This window comes from Adiantum capillus-veneris, chromosome 27 (assembly GCF_014529385.1).
Source record: "Adiantum capillus-veneris isolate H3 chromosome 27, ASM1452938v2, whole genome shotgun sequence".
Classification (NCBI taxonomy): domain Eukaryota; kingdom Viridiplantae; phylum Streptophyta; class Polypodiopsida; order Polypodiales; family Pteridaceae; genus Adiantum; species Adiantum capillus-veneris.
Window position 1 is genome coordinate 89,516,395 of NC_140957.1, and position 9,376 is coordinate 89,525,770.

The 9,376-nt window shown below is 43.1% G+C and overlaps 1 pseudogene; it reads right to left on the bottom strand.

The window, feature by feature from the left end:
• Positions 1 to 1,986: 1,986 nt before the first annotated feature.
• On the bottom strand, positions 1,987 to 3,524 carry LOC147422371 (high affinity iron permease 1 pseudogene; annotated as a pseudogene).
• Between the last annotated feature and the right edge of the window lie 5,852 nt (positions 3,525 to 9,376).

Here is a 9,376-nt window from a genome sequence, read left to right on the forward strand (position 1 = left end):
TTCCCATATTGGCCACCTTATCAGTTGTAGAATAAGCTCAAACTCTATGTCTATCTCATACCAACTATATCGTTAGCCATTAGTTTTGGGCTATGACTACAAGAGATACCACAAAAAATGCATAAGTTTATTGAGCCTGTTGCTTCGGGAACAAAGTTAGAAACATCTAGACGACCATAAACAGTTTAGAGCGAGTGTACAAAGCAGTTCAAAACCTCTATTCATATTCAAAATTTTTTTTCCAAGTTTTATGGATCTTGTGTCCTTGTTGATTGTGGAAGAGAAAAACATTGGTGAAGATTCGTGTTCACAGTGTGCAAGTAATTCTGATCATTGCCATTGTTCCCTCGTATATGGGCAAGATGCTAAGCTCTCTATTGGTAAAGCAACCATATGACCTCTTTAATGACCTTATCAACATGTCTCTTTCAATGGAGATTTAAAATCTTAAGCTTCCCTCTACCATGCCTTTTCCTAGTTGGTGCTTGAATTTATGAACGTGTATGTGATTGTTAATCATTGCTATAGTATTTATTTGGTTAGCGAGCCTGTATGCTTTAGTATGTTGGAAGGGGAGCACTTCACGTGGACAAATAACTAAGGTCCACATGCAAATGTGTCGTTATAGATGTGTCTCTCTCTCTCTCTCTCTCTCTCTCTCTCTCTCTCTCTCTTTTCGTCTCCCCCCTTTCAATTTGAGATTTGTGAGTTATCAAGGTAATTACTTCACCTTCCCTAGTTGTAGTCCAAAATATCTTGATTGGTGTTTTTTGGGCATGCTAAGCACTAGAAAAGAGTAAGCATGATTGAGAAATAACATTTATTGAGAGAGATCAATAGTTTGGAGATGACAAAGGCAAAAGGTTTAAGATTGTGTATAAAAGGTTCTTTGTGGGAGCTAGGGCTTTCAACTTTTCAACCTTCTTACTCATTCAATACTTTTGAATGCTCTTTATATATATATATATATATATATATATATATATAGAGAGAGAGAGAGAGAGAGAGAGAGAAGAAGAAGAGGCAAAAATTCTAATGTTGTGGAACAATCCTAGAAGACCTCAAAATTCTCTCTCATGAGTTTGAGCTCAAGATCCAGAGAAAGATACAGATGGTTGAGTTTCAATTAGATCTATCTTCTACCTTTTAATCATCTACCTTGACCACATACGTTGTGTGTCGGAGCAAAGCAAAGAATGATCTTAGCAATGAGGTGACAAGACTTTCAAGTTCATCTCATCATTCCGAGATTCATATGCCTATGTTGTTGGTTGACTACATGATTGACTACGGGGCTGGCGCGATTTCTATTTCTTATAAACATCTTGAAGAGATACCATGCCAACTCTCCACCATGCTTTCCTATGGCACTCAAGTAGTTTAAGCACTAAAAATGTTTTGTAATTCTTTTGCAAATTATTGTTTATAACAAAAATAACTCTCTTTACGTTTGTAGCTTCTCGAGGGGATGAACACCTCACTCATGAGGTCGGTTCTGTCGTTTGATAGTATAAACTACTGTTCAAGGCCAACGAAGACGCCTAGCTAACTATATAAACCAATTTACTTTGCATCAATCGATAGGGCTCACACAAGAAGATTTAGAAATTTTCTCATGTAGGAAAACGGAGTCTTTCTCAGTGTTTTTCATACAATGCATAACATCATGGAGAGGCACCATATACCTAGCTAGGTATGCGCGCCTCCCTCACAGAAGCTCATGATGTTGAGGTAAGTCACAATGTGGGAAATATTGTGAGAATTTGTCCAAAATTTCTTGTGTCAAGAGTAATCTCCTATGTGCCTCCATCACTCGTTTTGAAACATTGGAGAGAAGAGTAATCTCCTATGTGCCTCCATCACTCGTTTTGAAACATTGGAGAGAAGAATTTAACGCTGATGATCTCACAAAAACCCTTTCCTGTGAAAACGCTCTAAAGAACTCCAATTAATAAATACCAATCTCTTTTATATTCTCTTAAAAGAAAAAATATTACAAAATGCAGGAAGGCCATTGATTTGATAGGAAAGAATGAGTTATTATTGGTGGGTCTACACAAAAAGGCTTTAATACATTTTTACATTGTTTGGGGAAGGACTGGCGCCGGGTTTTGGTTCTCCAGTTCGGCCTCGCGTCGCCATTTGTAGCGCAGAAAGATGAGAGCGATGACGACAAAGATCCAGTAGGAGATGTAAGCGCCGAGGGTGCCCTGCGTGGCCTCGTTGCGCCAGCCGGCCACGGCGTTAAAAACTGTCCAGAAGTTGTTGCCCCCCTGGTAGCAGCACTCGAGCTCCCATATCTTCACCTCATGATGCGTATACTCCTCGAACTCGTGAACGGAGCCGGTGAAGAGGCCGGCCGCAATGACGAGCAGCAGAAGCGTGGCGGCGCCCAAGAACCACCGGAATGCGGTCACGCTGCCACCCTTGTAGAGAACGTAGCCGACGGCGATGCCGCAGAAAATGCCCACAATGGCGGGGATGGGATAGGCAGTGCCGGAGCCCTCAAGGCCGACCCCGCCGAGAAAGATGACCGCCTCCACGCCTTCACGCAGAACAACCGTGAACGGAATGAGAAAAAGAGCGTACTTGTTGCGCTTTCGTTCGAGGACGTCGCCTTCCTTGTTAAGAGCATCTATGGTTACCTGGGTCAGCTTGCGTTCCCACTTGGCCCGCCATGTGTCCACCCTGATCATGGAGAAGGCCATGAGCGTGATGAGCACCACCGCTATAAGCCCGAAGATACCCTCCCACAGAGCCTCCGAGTCCTCCCACGCCTCCTTAGCCACGGTGTAGTAGAGAGACAAGAACACTACTGCGGCCAACAGAGACAGCCCCACCCCCAGCGCCACTCCCAGCCACACCTGCCGCCTCATCCGCTTCCTTGTCGTCTTGTTCTCCACTATCTTGTTTATTAGGGCAAGCATCACAGAGAGAATGATCGACGCCTCCAGCGTCTCTCTGAACAAGATGAAGAAGGCCGGCACGCTGAAGAGCTCTACCATGGCTGCGCCTTACTAAGCTAGCTGAAGCAGCTGCTTGCAAGCAGAGATAATTGGCTCAATTAATTGCTTGGAGAGAGGCTCTGCAGATCACATTGCTAGCTTGCTTATGTATAGGCTCCTGAGAGTTGACTTTTGTGAGAGCTTGTGTCAGGAGTGTGTAAAGTGTCCACAGCACAGAGTGTGCCAGAGTGTGCTGAGCTGTACGGAGAGCATGTACGGAGCCTCACGGCTTTCCGTACCGAGTCTCCGTGGATTGCAGGGGGGTGCGCTGAGGGCCCTACAAAATTACTTGCGTACTGTGCAGCAGAAAATGACTGGCGAAGAATGGGAGCAGCCTGGCAGGCCTCAAACCTTGTTTTACACTGTACAGCTGACGCGCCGAGACTCGGCCTCATAGGCAATCCCCGCAAAGCGGGTAGCGCATGGGCTTCATATTGTAGCTCCTGCAAGGCGTTTGCGGGCCGGTGCTGTGAGAGAGGAGAGTGTGAGCCACACATGTGCAAGGCCCGTGGACTTCCGTAGTCCTGCGCGTGCCTGTTAGCCCCCGCCCACCACACTCTCCTCTTCCATGAATGGCAATGCTGTGATTGCTGTCAACGCTTATCGTTAATTCTACTTATGTCCTGTGACGACCACTGCAGTCCCTACATATAGCTCTATTTTCGAAGTCGCAAGCTCTATTTTTGGAGTAGGTAGAGAGAGAGAGAGAGAGAGAGAGAGAGAGGCTGCAAACATGCATAAGAGCTGCATCCCACCATGCGCTTACATCGCTTCAATGTCCTAGATGTGTTGAGAAGTGGTGGTTCCACTCAGTAGCTATAGTGTTTCCAAAGCTTCAATTTCACCCTGTATAACCGTTGCAAAGTGGTGCCAATTTATGAAATTTTGTGGCGCCTGCTACTTGTCCAGTCCATCAGCGGAATTTTTGACTGATTGCATCCAAGAAATGTACGGAGGAAGGTGTTCAGTTCAATCGGCTTCAACGTTCTCGCGATCAGCATCCTTGAATTAGGTACAGACTATGCCAATGCTACAATGATTGTAGGGTTTTTTTGAGACTGGTTTCAAGCGCACTATAAGAGGAAAACTCAAGAACTACCAGCATTGGAAATTTAACAAAGGAAATTAGAAAGATAATTTTTTGCGTGAGGCGGTAATAGGAGCAAAAATGTATGCAGTAATGGTTTATCGGTAATATGCGCGGTAAAAGTTGCGATCACGCCTATTACTGGGTGTATCAGGCTTTTTGGAAATAAAGATGCTAAAATTGGGCCATCCAAAATTGGGTGGCCCAAATGAGCATCTTTATTTTTTACTTGCTACATAAAACACATGAATATCTATTGCATTTTGAAAAGTGTACAAAAATAATTAAAAATACAACTCACGTCTTACCTTTATAAATTGAGATGAAAAAGAACAATAGTTTAGAAAGATTAAAAATAAAGACAAATTTTCAAATGAGTTTTTATAAAAAACATGAGGGCTTTTTTATACCACATCCGCACTTGTAGAAGAGGAGTATATAAAAATATATATCTATTATAATCCTCTTCATTATCCTCCTCGTTCTTGTCCTTAGTTGCATACATTGGACCGCTTTGACTCTACAACAACCAAGAACAAATTAGATAAATCAATTACCCAAATTAACTTTTAAAATAATATTCCCTGTCTACACTTATCGCTTATAGCGTTCTGACTCCTGAGTTGAATTGCTCATGAGAGATATCATGGTTTTTCAACAACCATCGCTAAGTATCGAACTCTATGTGTCTCTCTCGATACTTGACCATCTCTTTAGAAGGATGGCTCTAGCTTACATATTTATCGTTCCAAGCGGCTTTCACTATGAAAATCTCCAAGTGTTTACCGCGTTGTTTTACCGCGTTTTGTAAAGAGAAGGTGCAAATTCAAGTAGAGAAACAAGAGAGAGGAGGGCGGAATTCTTTTTTTTGTGTTTAAAATATTACCGCGATTGTTTCCGCCATTATTATCGTGTTTATTGCCACTGTTATTATCGCGTCTATTACCGTTGTTATATTCGATAGCCAAATTCAGTGCCTAAACTTTCAAATTCTGGCTTACCCCCCCCCCCCGCCCCCAAATTTTGGTGTTTCCCTCCTCTCAATAAAAATTAAAGAATATTGTATATAATTTTCAAATTTAAAAAATAAGAGAAAGAGAGAGAGAGAGAGAGAGAGAGAGAGAGAGAGAGAGAGAGGAGAAGGAGGCGGGGGATATAAGATTATACTTGGTTACAACTAAAATAATCATTGTCAATTGATTAACATAATTGAGCATATTCTCAAATCTAAAGAGAGGAAGACGGGGGAGAGAGAGATAAATAAATTACACGACCAAAAAACTTCATAACTGCAAAATGTTTATGAATCATCTTCCAAAAGATCTCTACATAAAGCATCATCCAATTCTAAGCCCGTGGCTCCTAAATCAATAAAGAGAGAAACGGAATTCTCGTTTGTGGATGCATTACCTTCATTATCTTCGAGTTCGTCATCCTCCATCTCATCATCTTCATCATAATGACAATCACCCTCGCTAAGACTTGCTGCCCGCCGGACTTGATTCATCGACCTCCCTCTCCTCTGTTTCCACCTCATCCAAAGTTGCAGGTGGAAGAGGGTCGAAGATAGTCTCTACTTCATTAGTGGAAAAAATGGTTCTCTCCCGAGGTGTTACGGGAATTACGAACCAAAGTTTTGGTTGGTGGATTGTTGGGATATAGATGACCTATAAAATAGAAGCTCAAAGTGAGTAACATTAGTATAACTAAAGCTACAAGAAAATAGGAATAAAAAAGGCACATGTCGCTCACCTGCTCACAATTGTGCGGTAAAACTAAATTGTCATACCTCCCTATGTGATGCACAATAGAGTTCACCATGTAGAGGCCATTTTTATGTCGTCTAAACACATTTGCAAACCACTTGCACTCGAAGATGAAGGTATGAAAGGTTCTAAAATTAACCTTTAGTATCCTTTCAATAGTTCCGCAGTACCTGGCTTCATCACCATCTGTGTCAAAGTTGCCCATGATGGCACAATCCATGGTGGTTCTACACTCATCAATGTGGCCCGTACGAAAGTGATGACCCTTTGACCACATAGAGTTAAAGGAAAGGCACTACAGAATATAAAAATATATTAATTTATCAAATACATATTAAAGATAATTTCAAGAAATAGCGTTACAATATTGTTTAGGTATATGAGAACTCTACCTTTGGTACGCAGCCTCGTGCATACTCCCCTTCTTTGCTGGTGATGTCTTCTCCGCGCGCTTTTGCCTCGGTCATTCTCTCATGAATCCACTCCGCACTAATGAGATATGGGAAACATGCAAGGTGCATGTCTAAGCACTAGGGGTGCCCTCCTTCCTCCATGTGCTTGTTTCCATGCTTCCCTCTCTTGCAAACACCTTGACTTTGCCACTGTCCACAAGTCCACCCACTTGGTCATAATCTTTGCATCGAGAATGCAAAAGTTATTGACCACTCAGGATAGATTCATATCCATGTTAAGTAGTTCCCCTTTTCCACTTGGCAAGTGTGAAGTCATCCTTGCATCTTCCTCGTCTGACCACATGCGAGGCATTGAAGGATCAACTTATGCCAAATAACCTGATATGTTAACAAATGCCTCTTGAACGATCCACCTTGCAGCCATACATGCCTCTGTTTGAGACCATAGCCGCACAAAATCTTTGAGAGTCTTTAAAAACCTCTCTAAGAAGAACATCCATCGTGCTGCACTACTCCACATATAGCAATCTCCTCCACCACGTGAACCAAGAGGTGAATTTGACTAAGAAGGACCGATTGAGGAAATGCATATTCAATGGCACACACATTTTCTGTTGCAAATGTTTGAGTAGTAGGGATAGCATCTATTTTGATTTCCTTTGAGCTCACAAATCTGCAAGAAAACACACAAGGATACACTAAGTGCTAGTTGAATTATTGTGTACATAAAAAAGATGTAGTTGAGTGGAGTCTTGTGGTGTACCTTACTAGCTCTCCTAGTTTGAAAATAGCGCCCTTGACTTTCTTGTCCTGACATATACACATACCCACCGACAGAATGAACTACAATGTAAATAAGGGAACTACAAACTATAGATAGAATAGGGAGTATGAAGATTACCTGAAGTATCTTGTGCCAATCATGGGACTTCAACCCATACAATTGAACGGTTCTACTCTTCTTCGCTTTTGTGAGAGCTCCCTTTAGCAACCTCATGTATCCTGTTGGTGTGCAAATAGAGGCAATGGTACCCTTCACCTTGTTTAATTTTTCTTTGGTTAGCATCCATGGTGCTTTAGGAAGCACAATCTTTCCACTTGGGGCATGCCGCGGAGTAGCAGAGGCGGGGAGACGTTTTAAAAGCCTCAAATCCTCCCTTGCACCCAAAGAGTCCTTCTTGCCAATAATCTGGTCCCATAGCGTTTGGGCTACATTTTTGAATATGTGCATGGGATCCAAGAGAGGTTGTATTTTTAAGTCCTTCCAGTATGGAAGCCTTAAAAATATGGAATACCTTGACATACCTTTTGGTGGAGGACACGGAGCCCGATTGTTGTTGTGGTGTTCTTCCCAAATGGTTGCCCAATCTACCATCCTGAGCTTTAGAGGAGTCTTCTCATTTGTTGGAGCCTTGTGCTTGTTATGCCCTTGGGGTAAGAAACGATGGTTGTTTGGATAGATCAACTTGTGCAAAGAATCGGGCCCCTCCGTCACCAACGATGGCCCGCAAGTAGGACATGCATTGTGCACCAATGTGGACAACCCTGCATACATATCATATGGTTAGAGAGATGAGTGAACTGAAGTGAACTAAAGGGAGAGAGGGAAAGAGAGATAGAGGAAAGGGGGTTACTAGAAATCTCTCCAAGTCCAGGATAGTTGTGCATAGTCCACATAAAGATTCCCCTCACAAGGGCCTCTCTCCCCCCCTTTGCAAGTGAGACATTGACAACAGGATAACCTCTCCATAACTCTTCCAACTCCTCGACGAGGGGCTCGAGGTAAATGTCAATATTTGACACTTGTACTTCCCTGGCACAAGCAAGGAAAGAAGTATATTGCCCTTCTTGGTTGTCTCCCATGCTCGAATATTGTAGTTGACGATCATTACAGGCCAAGTGGTCCATGAAGTAGACTTAGTGCCGAAGGGGTTGACACCATCACTTGCTAACCCAAGCGTCAAGTGTCGAGGCTCCAACCCAAATTCTATCCATTGAGTTTCGATGTGCCTCCATGCAGGTGAATCGACAGAGACAGGCATCATTCCATCATTTGAGAAATGGTTCGCATGCCACACGAGAAGCTCCACGATAGACCTGCTTTTAAACATGTAATGGATGCGAGAAATAAATGAAAAATATCTCAATACCTTGCGGGGTAGGTGTACCCCGCCCACTCCTGTCTTGTATCGTGCCTCCCCGCACACGTGACATGAGGTAGCATTTGTGTGCTCGTTGCGGTATAGCATGCAATCGTTGACGCACGCATGGATGCGCTCATACTCCATTCCAAGTGCAGTGACATACGATCTAGTTCGTCGACGATCTGGAGGCATGTGGTGATCTTCTGGCAACATTTTGCCCATCAAACTACAACAAACATGCGTATTAGTATAATTCCTAGAAGACGGCACCATAAGCAAGTGGAGAGTATATAAAAGCCACATTCCATACTTACAAAAGTAGTGCATCGACACTTGCATTACTCCAACCGAATTTCACTTACAAGTTGAGGACTTCCAACGATGCTCGACGCACAGATTACTATGCACCATCGTAAAGAGGTGTTTGGGCACTCGTCATCAATCTATCCTCCGTTTCGATAGCTTGTTTAGTGCAAGACTGACAATCCTCGTCGCACACGTCGCGCTCATGAGCTAGTAACTTATCACACATTTCAAGCATGTGCTTATCCTCTGCCTCTAAGTGCAACGGAGACGCCATAGGAGCTACTGACGTAGAGCCAATGGGAGGATCACCATGCGGTGCACCAAATCACCCAATCACTCTTAACTCTGTTGTTTGGCCTTGCGCACCGGTGCACCACCATGAAACACAGACCAATGGGGCACCTCCTGAAGCGACGGGTGAGTCGCGCTATGTAATGGAATTAGCCTATTCAACTTGAGAATAGCGGAAATTAATGAGAATAATTTCGAGAAATAACTTTGTGAGCATAGAGGGTAGACATAATTGAAGATAGCAACATAATCATAGCAATTAGTTAACTTGGCATGAACAATACTTTTGCAAGAGAGAGAATTTAGAGAACATGACAACAGTTGAGGACCGGATTTATGTGGAGCCGGTCCCCCCTCCAATAGG